The following is a 16,287-nucleotide window of genomic DNA, read 5'->3' on the forward strand; positions in this document are numbered from 1 at the left end:
TGACATTATTATTTTTTTTGTCTGCCTTCATGTATGCCATTTAACCTCTCTGGGTCTTAGTAGTCTGATAGTATAGGATAGGCATGAAAATTCTTCTTTGAAGGTCAAGGGTAGACCAGATGGTCCATTTGGTTTCCTTTACCCTGGGAGTTATGAACCTGGGATGGTAAATGTCTAATATCCAATAACCAAACATGTCTCCTCTCTGGTGTTTGTGCACTCTCATGTCTAGATTTTTGTTCATGTTGTTCCCTTTGGCTATCTTCTCTATCTATTTTGCAATCCCATCAAGCTCCAGCAAGAGCAAAGGACACAGGAAGGAAAGGTCAGAACTTACTAAAGGAACACCATTTGTCCACTAAGGCCCATATGTGACACGTAGGTGAGAAGAAAGAAATGACACTACAGAGGTAGCTGAGCTAGATCGTGCCAGATCAAGATCCTCATGCTGAGATTTCATCTTAATTTAGAAATGTTATGAACGAGCTATGCCATTAGCATAGACCAAATGCTTTTGTGTCTTTCCACAATATCAGAATTTATAAATAAATAAATAAATAAAATTACAAACTACCCCACTTTCATTGGTCGCTATTCACTGAGTACTTGTGGTTCTTAGGCTGAGTGATCATAATAACTTTTATTCCATTCATTCCAATCTTAATTTCCAATATTTATAACACATCATATTTCACAAAATGATATATGTACATATTATATATAAGTGTGTGTGTCCTTTCACCTCTGTACTTAATACACAAAATGTAGTCACTCAAGGTGAACTACTGCTTTATGAAATGGAGTGACTCAGGATTTGGCACAGCCTGAAAATGACTGTTCTATACATCGTGAAGTAACTCAGAGCAGGATGCAGCCTGCTCTTTACATGGGGAGTCAGTGATAGTTTCAAGGAGATGGATTTACTGGGAGCTGGAAACAGCAGATATCTTTTCAATAATAAAATTGATTGTTTCTGTACTTAATTGGTAGAAGGACAGGCCAGACCAGAGATGGATCTTAGAAACCCAGGCAGGCAGAACTGGCAGGTTCAGCTTTGGCCACAGGTGGACATCCTGAAGAGCAGGACATACGATATCAAGGTTTATGGGACTTGAACAGTTAGCCAAAAAGGTGCCTGGCTTCTGCCAGCTCTGGCTACACAGTGCAGGAACACAGACAAGGACTGGGACCTGTGAGCAGGAGCCCAGTCCCTGGTAGGGCTGATGAGAACAAAGCTTATGGCCAAAGTCAAAGCCCTGTATATGACAGGTTCTCTGTTAAAAGTTCTGCTATTGGTCTTACTCCAAAGCCTGAAGTCTGAATGACAAACTACCAGCAAGTTTCTGAGGGTAAGTAGCAAATCCTCTCTCCTCCTGAACCGGCACAATATTTGTAGAGTTAACCTTGATAAATATTTGTTGGGTTGAATTGAAAGGGGATTATGGTTCTTGTCATCCCACAGATACTACTGCTTATTTGTCTGTCTTCATGGATGATTCTTTTGCGTCTGTATCCTGGGCCTTAGACAAGAGCCTGAATTCCCTTCTAAATACCAAAGCTCTGTTTGTGACTGGTTAGATTGATAATCTGATTTCATTAATACCTAAATGCATTTCTATCCTCAGCTTCAGTAACTGATGATGGTGTGAACTGCCACAAGAGTCATGAGTGTTATTGTCGTCTTTCACACCAAAGGTGTTTGAAGAGCATCAAGACCTCAGTTCTGCAGTGAAACATTAATCATAAGTTGTCATGAGATCCATTTCCCCTCATGCAGTAGAAACCAACATGACGTTATTTCTCTTTTCTTATAATCTTTCAGATATAGATGTCCCCCACTGATCATGGTTCAACTTCCCTGTTTTTGACTTTGCAGACATGATACACACTCAGTAGAAACTGGGCTTTGAATTTTGAGTCTGGATCTTTTCCCCAGCCAGGGATGTGCAGTGTGGTCACCCTGGAGATGCCAGGCAGTCAGCCGCAGCTCCTGTTGGCCTCATGATCACGAAGCTCTGTGGTGTGCTGTGTTGCTAAGCTACGGTGTTCAGTAGGTTAGGTGGATTCAGTGCATTTTCAATTTAAGATATTTTAAACTTAGGATGGGTTTAATCAGGATGAGACTCCACCATAAGCGGAGGAGCATCTCTGTGTTAAAATTTCCCCAGGGCTTGGTAGATGAATGGACCCACTTCAGGAGCAAGACTGTCACTGTCTAGAGGAAGCTAAATCACAGGCTGGAGTTGTTGGCATCTGGGGTCCTACTCAGGTTCCAGCAGCCCACATGGGTAGGAGAACCTGGCTTTGGTCACTCTGGAGCAATACACTCAGGGGTAACATGGAAATGTTCATCCACCAGGAGAAGGGTGTAGGATTGTTTTCGTGAGTAAAGTCTCCATACACATGGGTTATTCAGAATCATTGAATCTTACTTATTCACAGGAAAATGGAAGAAAGTGGAGCCAGTTCCACTTTTGAGGCTTAGACTATTTCTAAAAAATGTACGAATGGCTAAACAAGATTAAAACATGATAGCATATTTTAATGTTTGTCTTTAAAATTAAAATTGCATAATGGATTTTGTTTTTATTTCCCTCCTATAAGTTCAGCTTTGTGTTTGAATTCATAACCTTATTTGCAATTAGCATAAAAGTCCAAATTTGAAGCTCTGTCTGAAGATGAGGATGGGAGCTCTTGTCGCCTTCAATGCACCCAGGACTCCCCTTGTCCTCGTTGCCCCTTCCCCCTGATGCCATCATGCACAGGGGACTATGTTGCAGCTCGTTGTGTGTCTTTAATGCCATACCATCTGCGCCTTCCCACAGCTACAGAAGTTCCTTTGGCTTCCTCCCCATTGGGCTCAGACCCAGGGAAAACCTCTTCCCCTGAAGAAGGTCTCCAGGGTCCCACAAGCCCTTCCTGCCAACTTAGCCAATAGCACTTGCTATTTGGCCTGAGTTTTGTGCCTAGCTTCTCCAGTTGTCTACAATCCTGAGATTCAAAATGCCTGGGCAGGATCACCTGTAGCAACAGAGAAAGAAGGGATTCCCCCAGGGATACTTTCACTTGAACACACAGTAAATGCCTCTAAAGCCAGGGTAGGAGGTGCTGTGATGTTCACATGCGGAAGCATGTGATGATTTCCATTGTGATAATAAGAGGAAGTGTCAACACCCCCTTTTTTTTTTTTTTCCAAAAACAGCCAGAGACCTGACCCAAAACACTAATATACCTACTTTAAAAGATTTCAACTTTAGGGAACAATGGTCAGAGGGACTGATTTCTTTGTAACTCACTTCTTCTACAGTTCTGGGGGACTTAAACCTGGAGTTCCTCTGAGGCAAGACCTAGCTGGCACTTTTTTTTTTTTTTCTAACACCTTGTCTCTAATAATTTCCAAACTGTTTCCAGAGAGTTAAGGAATTAGTGCTTAACCCTATATCCCTGATGAAGAATAGTAATTTTATTTCTTTTAGAAGGTGGGAATCTCAGTCCTCAGGGCATCTTCCGTGTCCTTAGGAGGTGGACCTGATTGCTGCCCTAGAGGTCACTGACAGTTGGGAATGTAGGGGTGGTGAGGAGCAGGGAGTGACACAATTAGCTGCCTAAGCAACCTGGTCACCTAGAAATTATTGACATGTATAAATGCCTACTCTTCAGAAAAAGCAGATAAGCAAATGAAAATGAGCCAAAGGAATAACAGAAATTATTATATGCTAAAGGGATAAAAGACATTTCAAATCAACTTCATCTTAATTATAAAGAGGCACAATATGATAATGTAGCTGCTACTACTGTGTTTTTTGGCAAACAGCTATGTCACTTTGCTTTCTTAAGACTATAGCAAAAGAACAAAAACAAATTAAAAAAAAACATTTAAAAATTTAATAAATCCCAAGGGGAGAAAAGACACATGTGGAAGGAACATTCTTCCCCAGACTCAATCATATTTACTTTGAAAAAGTAGCCCATATCTAAAAATATTTATCTTAGAAAGAAAGCTTCTGCTCACTGGAAAAATGCTAGAAAATAGAGCTGATTTATCTTGGGTGTTAGCTCATAATAGAAAAATAATAATAAAGGAAGTGCCACGTCTAATATTAATTGCTGAGCTTTGGAAGTCTTGGTCACAGGACTTCTGATGTGTATTTCTGAAGGCAATGACTGTTACCATCCCTTCCTCTCATGCCCTTTAAACAACTTTCTTTTTTTCTTTATTTTGTGGTACTGAGATTGAACATCGGGCCTCACACATACAGGGCAAGCACTCTACTACTGAGCTCTAGTCCCAGCACCCTTTCTTTACCTTTAAGAGTAAAGGTTCTGGTAAAGGTTGACATGAATTCTGACTAATTAATTAATTATTTTTTTAAAAGAGAGAGAGATAATTTTTTAATATTTATTTTTCAGTGGACACAACATCTTTATTTTATTTTTATGTGGTACTGAGGATCAAACCCAGGCCCCGTGCATGCCAGGTGAGCACGCTACCGCTTGAGCCACATCCCCAGCCCAATTCTCATTAATTTAGTCTTGGCAAGGTTACCACTTCCTTTGCTCCTATACCCACATCTTTTGCCCTCCTTTTTATCACCAGTGAAAAATGATTTTCTCCATCTCCCACTATCAAAAATAGCAGCTCCAGTTATACCTTTCTTCGTGTCTGAGAAAAAAAAAGATTCAATCATCCACTTAGTTCTTTTTATTCAGCACATATGTGTTAAGTACTTTATATTTCTCTAGCCACTGGGGATAAAGTAGTGACCCCAAAAGAGCCCTGAACTAGTGGCAAGAATCACATCAAGGGATTGGAGATATAGCTCAGTTGGAAGAGTGCTTGCCTCAAATGCACAAAGCCCTGGGTTCAATCCCCAGCACCACCACCAAAAAAAAAAAAAAAAAGAATCACATCGGTAAATGTAAAATTAATCTCCGGGATAAGGACCTACTCTCTCCAAAAAGAAATCCTCCTTGTTCTTAGTTCATGCCTTCAGCCCTTCTTGTTCTCTCAATTCCTGTCTCCAACTTTAATCTAATTATCCTAGTTACCTGATTCTTCCTCCCAATGTGCTCTGGTTTTCCCTTTTAACCCTTTCTCCAAATGTCAGGAGAGAATAATTTTATATTCTTTATCTTGTTTTTCAGCCACCAAACCATGCAAGTTGCCCTTTGCAGGTTAGCAGCAAGGATGTCTCCACTATTGGATCTTCCTTGTAGCCTTTATCTTTGCTCTTGACCTCTATCAAGAGAGATCACCCCTACCAGGCATGGTGGCACACATCTGTAATTCCAGCAGCTTAGGAAACTGAAGCAGGAGGATCAAGGGTTCAAAGTTAGCCTCAGCAATTCAGTGAGACCCTGCGTCTAAGTAAAATATAAAAAAGAGCTAGGGATGTAGCTCAGTGGTTAAGTGCCCCTGGGTTCAATCCCCAGTACACAGAGAGGGGGTGGGGGAAGAGCTACCTCCATCTAGAAAAAACCTTCCCCTATCAAACTGCTCTCTCCTTTCTCCTTATGCTGTGTAGTAAAGACTGGTGTCCCCCAGGGTTCCATTTTCCACCCTTCTGCCCATTTGGGCATGCACTTTCAAGGTTTCAATGACACTCTCTCAGCTTCAGTTTGAGCCTTCTCTGAGCACAGACCTACATTTTTATTTCAACCTTTATGCTTAGATGCCCTATTGGACTTCAGATCTGAGGATATGCAAAACAAAACTCATGGCTTTCCCTTTCAACCCACTCCTCTGTTCCTTGTCACAATCAACAGCATCACTTTCCATTCAGGAGCCAAGGCAAAAGCCTCTGAGTCATATTAGCACACTTTGCCCCTCATTCAGGCATTCTGTCATGGGGTGCTGTTAGAGTTCACCCTTGGATTTTCTGTCCCAATGAGGAAGGAAAATAGATTTCATCTAATGTTCCACCACTGACTGATTGTTAGTAGCTGCATGAAACACTGTGTTGAGAAGGATTCTGAGGTTGTATCTAAGCTCAGCAAGAAATAATTATTGTGATCAGTTATCGGTTCTGCCTTAAGTGATAGAATGCATGCCAGATTATTCCCATCCAGCGCTAAACCTAAATGGAGAGAAGCCCTTCCCATTACCATTGCCATGCCCTGGGCGCTCTCCCAGAGTGTCACAATAGCCTCTTCTTGGTCTTCTCCTTCCTGACTCTTCCTCTCATTTATCCAGTCCTTGCATTAGCACTCTAAAGCAAGTCCCTCACACTGCAATAAAGCATGTGACATTAAGAATCTGATGAAAGCACACATACCCATCTCCCTATGCATCTCCAGGGCCCTGTGTGCTGCTGGATCAGTGGTATAGCATTGTGCTTCACAGCCCAGACTTAAGGCCTCCCTGACTGGTTTCAAGCCCCAAATCTGCCATTTACCAGTTGTGTGACCCTGATCAAGTTGTTCGATTTTCTGTGGCTCAATTTCCTCATCAGCAAAACAAGGAGAATAACCATTACTAGCCCACTGGCTTGTTATGAGAACTAAATGAGTTAAAGCACAGAAAATGCCTAAATCAGGTGCTAAGCCAGGTGCGGTGGTCCCACCTGTGATCCCATCTATTTGGGAGCCTGGGGCAGGAGGACTGCAAGGTTGAGGCCAACCTGGGTGACTTAGCAAGGTCCTACCTCAAAATAAAATTTAAGAAAGTGTTCAGAGACAGAATGTTCCTGGGTTCCATCCAGTAAAACACACACACACACACACACACACACACACACACACACACGGATAGAAAATGCCTAGATTACCTCCTGGCACATAATAAACCCAATGTCAATGTTCACTCTTATTGCCACCACACCTGGCAATAAGCAGACCACTGGCTCTGGTGGGGCTGTTTCTGTTGGCCCTTCCCTACTCCCAGGAAGGATCAATCATTCCTTCTCTGTCCTTCCATAGACATGTCAGATTCCTCTACTCCACCAGTTACCCCACTGTCATGTAGTCCATTGTCCATGTGTGTGTCTGATAAAATGGTTAGGGGTTCCTCAAGGACAGGTAACATATCTTTCCTACTCTTATGTCCTCTGCTTCTACCAGTGTCTGGAAAATAGTAAACAAAGGATGGATGATGACACGGCAAATGAATGAATGAACTGGCAGCTGAGGCAGAATGAGCACTGAGGCCAGGTGCAGTGGGCACTATAATCCCAGGGGCTCAGAAGGCTGAGGCAGGAGGAACACGAGTTCAAACTTAGTGAGGCCCTAAGCAATTCAGCGAGACCCCGTCTCTAAATAGAATATTTTTAAAAGGCTGGGGATGTGGTTCAGTGGTTAAGTGCCCCTAGGTTCAATCCCTGGTGCCAATAAAAAAAAAATGAGCATTGGGTAAGAATGGTTATGTGGTTATTCATGAAACTATTATCTACCTCCTTTGAAGGGTCCAGTTTACATCCTGGAATACTATACTAGTAACAGTTAAATTTTTTTACTTGCCCATATACCGGGATATCACTAGCAATCAGTTTCCCAGTCCCAAATTTCTCTTTGTCCCTTGGATGGGCTCTAATTAACTTAAATGTTATAGTGCTCATTCTCCTCCATAAAATTAAATTGCACTTGTCAAGGCCAAATTTTCATGATCCAATTTCCTCTCCCCATTTAATTCTGCACTAGGTATGGAACAAACAGAAGCCCTATGCCATTGTAAGACCTATGACCTTTACCCTGATGGAACCATGGGCAAGTAGCTCTAAGGTTTTCAGGATCATGACTATCATTACTACAAATGACAACAAGGCATTTGGAGAGCTTCCACTTATAACTTGGATTAGAAAGAATTATCCCTCTTTTGAAAAATACCTACCACCATTTGCCGTCTCACTATGGGTGTGATTTAGTCAATTTTATAGGTGCTTTTGTCATCAATTTACTTCAACAGTTTAAACTTCCATCCTTAAACTAAAGCTTCTGGGCTTCTCTGAAAGGTTCGCAATCTTGGTTCTTGCTTGTGTGGTTCAGAGCTCGTGACGTGCCCTTCAAAAGTGCAGAGAGGGGGAACTCCTCCATGTTCTCTGATTTTTCTGCACAAACTAGATTTCTCCAGCTCGTTTCACTGAGATATTTATGGTTGCTTGCTAGGAGAAGCATTGAAACTATGCACAGCACATTGCCAACATGCAGATCTGGAAAGATCTCCCAGTCAGAGCCTGTCAGTCCTGTTTGCCCCACCCTGCCACAGCCCTGGCAAGCCCCATACTTCTGTTTGTACTGCGAGCACTTCTGCTCTGTGGAGGAGATACCTATCAATGGTGGCAGCCACACTTGCCAGCTGACCTTCTCCTTCTGCTTCTTCAATGTGGCAGACTGCACCCAGAGAGTGTTTTGACTGTCTCAGTTTCAGTAAAAGTCTGGGAGGAATTCTTATGAAGCAAGTCTATGTGCTCTTTGCAGAGGGGGTGGGGAGCAGGAAGTATGATTTGCGTGTAAAGAAGAGGACAGAATGTGATGCAGAACAGGTGGACAGTAGAATGACATCCTGGAGAATGCAACAAGTTAGAATCCAGAGCTCATGAGAATGGGCTGGGGATGAAGGCCAGATAATCATGGATCTGAACAAGCCTGAGCTGACAATGTGCAGGGACAGGCTGCCTAGCAGAGAAGGTGCATCCCAACACCAAGTTCCCAGAAAAGACTTCCCCCTCAGTCGTGGGTGGGTAGTTTGTGTTTCAGGAGGAAATCCTGGAGCATGAGTCAAACAGCAGTAGCCATGGCAACAACACTGACAGCCAGTTCTGGCTCAAGTCAGCAGCACATAGAATCCAGCCCTCCGCAATCATGGGGCCTCTAGTGGGGCTTCAGGAGGGCCTCCATTCTGTATTTATTAGAACTCTTTGGTAGCAGGTGACAGAAATCAGCCTCAGCAAGCCTAAGCACAACAAAGATATTTTTAAAAGGATCTGGAAGCAGGGGTCAAGAGTGACTTACAAAATCCAAATGTGAGACTACCAAATGAGCTATATCTCCAGCCCCTCTATCAGGCTTCATATTTTGGGGGGTGGGGGAGTACTGGGGATTGAACTCAGGGGCACTTGACCACAGCCCTATTTTGTATTTCATTTAGAGATAGGGTCTCACTGAGTTGCTTAGCGCCTTGCTTTTCCTGGCTTTGAACTCATGATCCTTCTGCCTCAATCTCTGGAACTTCTGGGATTACAGGCATGCGTGCCCCACCATACCTGACCTCTATCAGACTTCTTGATTCATCTCCACTGACCAGCTTTCTCTGTTTTTCATTTCTTGAGGCAGAATATGCTTGTAGGTTTACATGGCAAAGATGCAGCCACACAAACTAAGTGACTAGCGGCCCATTATGGGCCCAAACCTCAGCTCTCAGGTGAGAAAATCCAAATGCTCAGCTTGTGTAAGGAGCTTGCTTCTGATTCTATCAAATGGCAGCTAGGATGAGAAGTCATAAAATGCCAACATGGCTGCCAGGGGCCACCCTGTGAGGATGGAAGGAAGGTTGTTCTGAGGGAAGTTTTTCAGTGTTGTTTTTTCTGTTCACTTTCTCATTTTTATGGGTTGCACCTTCTCATTATTTAAGTCTCAGCTCAAATATCACCTTCTTAGAGAAATCTTCACTGGCCACACTAGCTAAAGTGATAATCATCTCCTCCCCATCCCTTCCTGATTCTCTTTTATGAACTGAACTGCGTTCCTCCCTAAATTCATGTTGAAGCCCTAACCCTCAGTACTTCTGAATGTGACTACATTTGGAGAATGGGCCTTTAGAAGGTACCTAGGTTAAAATGAGCGAGCCCTAATCCAATAGAACTGGTGTTCTCGGGGCTGGGGTTGTGGCTTAGTGATAGAGCACTTGCTTAGCACTGGTTCGACCACAAAAAGATAAATAAATAAAAGTATTATGTTCATCTACAACTAAAAAAATTTTTAAAAAATAGAACAAGTTTCTTATAAGAAGAAAAGTTTGGGACACAGATGTGTACATAGTGAAGATTGTGTGGAGATAGAGAGAGTTGCCACTTACAAGCCAAGGAAAGAGGTCTCAGAAGAGATTAGCCTGCCGGTCTTGGACTTTTGACCTCCAGAATTGGGAGAAAATAAATGTCTGTCATTTAAGCTGCCCAGTTGATGTTACAGCAACTCTAGCAAACCAGTGCACTCTCTCTCTCTATTCTTTTGCCTTGTTTTATGTCTCCTCAAAGGGGCAGTTTAGCATAGTGGTTAAGTGTGTAGCTCTGGATTTGGGCTATATAGAGAGTGACAGTAATGGCAGCAGGTGTGCATGTCAGAGCCTGAGGGTTGTGCCATAAGCCCTGTGGACACAGAAGTAGCTGTGCTAAGAATGTGGTTTTTGTGGTAATTAATGCTAAAGGCAAGAGTGGGTTAGGTCTGAGGGATAGATAAGGAAGGGTGGAGCTGGCCAGGCGGAGGCTGGTTTGCAGAAGGAGTGTTCTTCCTGTCATGGCACCTGGATTACCTCTTACTCTGATGCTGATGGCTTCCCCATCCAAGAAAAGAGGTCATCCTCCCTCAGCATGTTGTAGCTCCTGCCATAACCCCTGAGGGGTTCTATTTGCAGCCTGGGAGGGAGACCTTCTAAACCAGCATCTGGCACATTACTGCATGGACCCCATTTCATTTGTTGACAAGGTTTTGAGGAGGCTGTCACTCAGTTGATAATTCACTCATTGAGTGGATTTTTATAAAATGGGGTTGGGGCATACATTAGACCCCCACAGAATGCCTTGGAAATGAAGGACTCCGTGCAGGCAAATAGGATGGAACACAGCAGATGGCCAAAGCCAGTTTGTTCTAGAACTGGAAATTGCTCTGTCTTCAAAACATAAACTGTGTCCCCATGACACCCAAGGCATCCTTCAGTCCCTAAGTCTGCCAGCCACATGTTCCACGTTTCCAACTCAGAAGCCAGCTGTTGGCATCAGAGGGACCAAATGTCCTGATGTCTGCCTCCACATCTCACTTGTCACCTGGAAGTGTTGACACTATGTGGACAGAGACAGAATTGCCAAACTTGCTGTGGGCTCTCTGGGGCCAAATGTGAAAACTAGAAATATCTTCATGATTTCATTTTTCTGGCTGTTCCTATATTCTTCTGTCTCAAGACTTAACACCAATGTGTTTTTGTTTATATTTCATAAGAGCTTCAGCTTTTGTGAGCCATCTTTACTTATTTGGCCCACTGTAGCTAGTTTCTGGCAATTTTCTCTCTCTCTCTCTCTCTTTTTTTTTTTTTTTTTTGGCTGGTTCCAGATTCACTCATGCTTTTTATATGCCTATAATTTTCTTATTTTCCTTTTTCTCTCCTTTCTCTCTAATTCTATTTTTCTATTTAGAAGTGACTCTAGAAAAAAAAAATGTTTGCTCTGCTTTCTCCTCCAACTTATTATTTCCCCTTTTCTTTTTTGTTCACCCTCAGAGTTTTCCCCATTTTGCTCTTGTTGCCTTCTGCTCTCTCCTGGCTTAATCTAACTGAAATTCCCCTCCTCCAGGCGATTTCTGGACCTTTCAACCACTAGCAGCTTCCTCAAATCTCCTCAGGCCCTCCAGGTGAGATGACTCTCTTAGGGTCCTTGCTTTTTCAAAATCATGGACCTATAATTTCTGTCAGTAAAAATCAGCTGACCTACCACCTGAGAGCTAATGAGAGACTTGTCCCTTATTTCAAATACCACAGTGATTTTACATAGCAGTTACTCAATGATATTTTTACTGATTTATGATATTCCCTTTGAAACTTTTCTTGGGAGAGCTTGTACTAAGGCTTTGGGTTGGGTACTAATGAGCCATTTATTGCATGTGTACAAATTATAAACTCCCAGGCACTCCCTGGTATAGCAAGATCCTTTGTTAGTTTTACCCAACATGAAATTGACACCAAAGGGTTCATAGAGATGAACAAGAGAATAAGTGTAGCTAAAAGGAAGTTTGATCACGCAATTAGGTGTAGTAAGATCTCTAAGTAACAAAGGCACAAGCTTTATCTATTCCTAAAATGAGCAAGATGACCAATAAGAAAGGCAAGAGTGTGACTCATCCCTTGTCTCTATAGCAATGTGCTTGGCTACTCATTTTCTTATTACCAGGGGATAACCCTCTGGGACTACCACGCCTGGCCATGAGGACTTATGACTCAAAGTCTTAAGATTTACAGCATATTCCTAAGAGACAAAGGGCATTCCTGTGAGTAAATCCATTGGAATACCCAAAGGTTAAACATTTACTGTGGGTGATCCATTCAAGTAAATTGACTGCTGGGCTACCTCTTCAGAGGAGGGTTTATATTTTTGTAATCAATCTCCAGCCACACAGTGATTTCTGTGTGTCAGCTTAGAGGGGACAACAGTGCAGAAACAGTTTGGCCATGAAGGCCTTTCAAATTTTATCCTAGAGAATGCCAAGACACTTTTTCAGTTCTATCAAGTGAGTCCTTTGGGTGGTCACTTCCCTCCTATGGTGGAAAATTGGGTGAAGTAATTTATCTTTACATTATTTACAATTGATTGGTTGTTTTATGGAGTGCTGGAATTCTGTGGGAACTAGGTGATTCCTGGATAAGCCAGTTGCTACAAGATTTTTTTTGCTATGTTTTTCTAGATAAATTAGACAAGTCAGGACTTCTGGATTTGGCTCCTAGGTACTAAGAAGCTGGGATAAATAAATAACTTCTCCTGTGTTTTGGTCCATTCAGGCTGCTATAACAAAAACACCCATAGGTTGGGTGGCTTATATATAAACAACAGAAATTTTTTTTCTCATCATTCTTCAAGCCAGGAAGTCTAAGACCAAGGCCGTATTTCTGGTTCATAGAGGGTGCCTTCTGACTATGTTCTCACTAGATAGAAGGGACAAGGGGTCTCTCTTGGGCCTCTTTTATAAGGTTACTAATCCCACTTATGAGGGCTCTGTTCCCATGACCTAACCATGTCCCCCAATTATCTGTCTCCTGATATCATCAGCTTGGGGGTTAAGATTTCAACATGGAATTTGTGGGGGAGCACAACATTCAGAGCATAGAATCCTGACAGTAAAAATGAAACAATAATACTTACCTAATTCTTATAACAGAAAGAGAAGGTGAAGTTAAAAGGAGAATATACATAATTTGAATTTTGTGTGAAATAAAGTATTAGAATTATCAAATAATTGCTTCATAAGGGAATTTGCTCTGAGACTAGGTCTATTGATTTAATAAAAAGTATTTAGTCAGGACTGTGGTTATAGCTCAGTGGTAGAGCGCTTGCCTAGTATGTGTAAGGCACTGGGTTCCATACTCAGCACCACATAAAAATAAAATAAAGATATTGTGTCTACCTACAACTAAAAAATAAACATTTAAAAAAACAATAACATGGGCTGGGGATGTGGCTCAAGCAGTAGCGCGCTCGCCTGGCATGCGTGCGGCCCGGGTTCGATCCTCAGCACCACATACAAAGATGTTGTGTCCGCCGAAAACTGAAAAATAAATATTGAAATTCTCTCTCTCTCTCTTTAAGAAAAAAAAAAGTAACATGCTCTATGGCATGCTCCCTCCTCCTTTAAAAAAAAAACAATAACATTAAAAAAAAGAAGTAGTATTTAGTCAGCTCCCTAGGGAACTGATAATTGACAGGTTTTCTGCTTTTTTGTTTTTGTAAGTATAACAATCTATTAGTTGAATTATTTACTTATTAAATGTTTGGTCCTTTTTAAGGAGCATTAAATAGTTAACTAGAGGGAAGAGCCTTGAAAAGGATCAAGTCAAATAGCCCAAAGGATTTTCTTCTAGTGCTCACACCATGAATTTATTCACTTAGTAAATATATATTGAGTGCCTACTATGTGCCACTGGGATACATTAGTCAAAAGTATAGTAAAGACTATATGTGTAATATGAATTGAATTGCATTCTGCCATCATACGTAACAAATGAGAATAAATAGATAATTTAATAATAATTTTTAAAAAGTATAGCAAAGAGCTGGTTGCAGTAGCTCACACCTGTAATCCCAGCAGCTCAGGAGGCTTAGATAGGAGGATCAAGAGTTCAAAGTCAGCCTCAGAACAGGCTTAGACAGGAGGATCAAGAGTTCAAAGCCAGCCTCAGAAAGAGGTGCTAAGCAACTTAGGGAGATGCTCTCTCTAAATAAAATACAAAACAGGGCTGGGGATGTGGCTTGGTTGTTGAGTGCCCCTGAGTTCAATTCCTGGTACCCTCCCAAAAAAAGTATAGCAAAGAAGCTGTGGAAAGGTGTGTGTGGATGGGGGTGAGGGTGGTGGCAATAATAAACAATAGACATAATAAATTAGCCAATCCTATCGAATGCTGGCAGTAAATAAGTATGATGGAAAAAAGAAATATTAGACAGGGGAAAGGGATCAGCAGCATGAGTAACTGGAAAAGGTGTGAACTACAACGTTCAGCAGGGTAGAAGAGTAGACTCAGAGAAGGTGACAATGAGAAATGACTCAGTGGAGATGAGAGAGTCATAGGGAACTGCCAGTGTGAGGACGCTGGGTCGGCAGGAGTCTTGTGTGTAGGAGGAACAGAACAGAACGAGCAAAGAGGAGAGTGATAGGAAGGAAAGTCAGAGTTAAATTTTAAATTAAAATGTTTGCTAAAAGTAGGCCCAAATCTTCATCATGTGAGATTAGGCCCCAACTTTCTTAATAACACTTCTTTGGCGCAATAATTAAACCTAGAATCAATAAATGGGATGGATTCAAACTAAAAAACTTCTCAGCAAAAGAAACAATCAGTGAAGTGAATAGAGAGCCTACAGAATGGGAGCAAATCTTTACTACAAGCACATCAGATAGAGCACTAATCTGTAGGGTATATAAAGCACTCAAAAACCTTAACACCAAAAAACAAACAAACAAAAAAACCCAAATAACCCAATCAATAAATGGGCCAAGGAACTGGAAAGGAACTGGACACTTCTCTGAAGAAGATATACAATCAACAAATATATGAAAAAATGTTCAATGTTTCTAGCAATTAGAGAAATGTAAATCAAAACTACTCCAGTCAGAATACAAACAATAATAAGTGTTGGTGAGGATGTGGGGAAAAAGGCACACTCATACACTGCTGGTAGGACTGCAAGTTGGTGCAGCCAATCTGGAAAGCAGTATGGCGATTCCTTGGAAAAGTGAGAATGGAACCACTATTTGACCCAGCTATCCCACTCCTCGGTCTATACCCAAAGGACTTAAAAAACATACTACAGGGACACAGCCACATCAATGTTTATAGCAGCACAATTCACAATAGCTAAACTGTGGAACCAACCTAGATGCCCTTCAGTAGATAAATGGATAAAGAAACTGTGGTACATATACACAATGGAATATTACTCAGCAATAAAAGAGAATAAAACCATGGCAGTTGCAAGTAAGTGGATAGAGTTGGAGAATATAATACTAAGTGAAGTTAGCCAATCCCAAAAAAACAAATGCCGAATGTTTTCTCTGAAATAAGGAGGCTGGTTCATAGTGGGGTTGGGAGGGGGAGCATGGGAGGATTAGATGAACTCTAGATAGGGCAAAGGGGTGGGAGGGGAAGAGAGGGAAATGGGGGTAGAAAAGATGGGGAATGAGATGGACTTTATTACCCTACGTACGTGTACAAAGACATGAATAGTGTGAATACACTTTGTATATAACCAGAGATATGAAAAATTGTGCTCTACATGTGTAATATGAATTGTAATGCATTTACTGTCATATATAATAAATCAGAATAAAAAATAAATAAATTAATCAAAAAATGTTTGCTTCCTTTTTTCATTGTCCCTTAGTAGCAATATAGCTTTTATAAGTTACATATTTTTTCTTCTCTAATTTTGTAAGATCCACCCCAAGTAGGCAACATTACCAGGTTGCTTAGGTCACCTAATACATACACAGAAACACACACACACACACACACACACATTCTCACATATTGTATACATATGAAAAACTGTACTTTATTTATTTATTTTTTAGTTATAGGTGGACAAAAGGTCTATTATTTTACTTTATGTGGTACTGAGGATCGAACCCAGCGCCTCACACATGCTAGCTGAGTGCTCTACTGCTGAGCCACAACCCCAGCCTGAAAAACTGTAATTTAGACTTTTCATTTATTACTCTCCTTCAATCACATTGTATCAATGAGATTATATCACATTGCCATTTTCTATTTGGTTTTCTAAGTGAACCAGGAACCCATTGCCCCAAACAGAACACAGAACATGTGTAACTATGTCACAAAATTTTGTCACAATCACCCAGTGGCCAGTTCCAGCCAGTCCTCCT

This window comes from Spermophilus citellus (genome assembly GCF_964194105.1).
Source record: "Spermophilus citellus genome assembly, chromosome: 4".
NCBI classification, from domain to species: domain Eukaryota; kingdom Metazoa; phylum Chordata; class Mammalia; order Rodentia; family Sciuridae; genus Spermophilus; species Spermophilus citellus.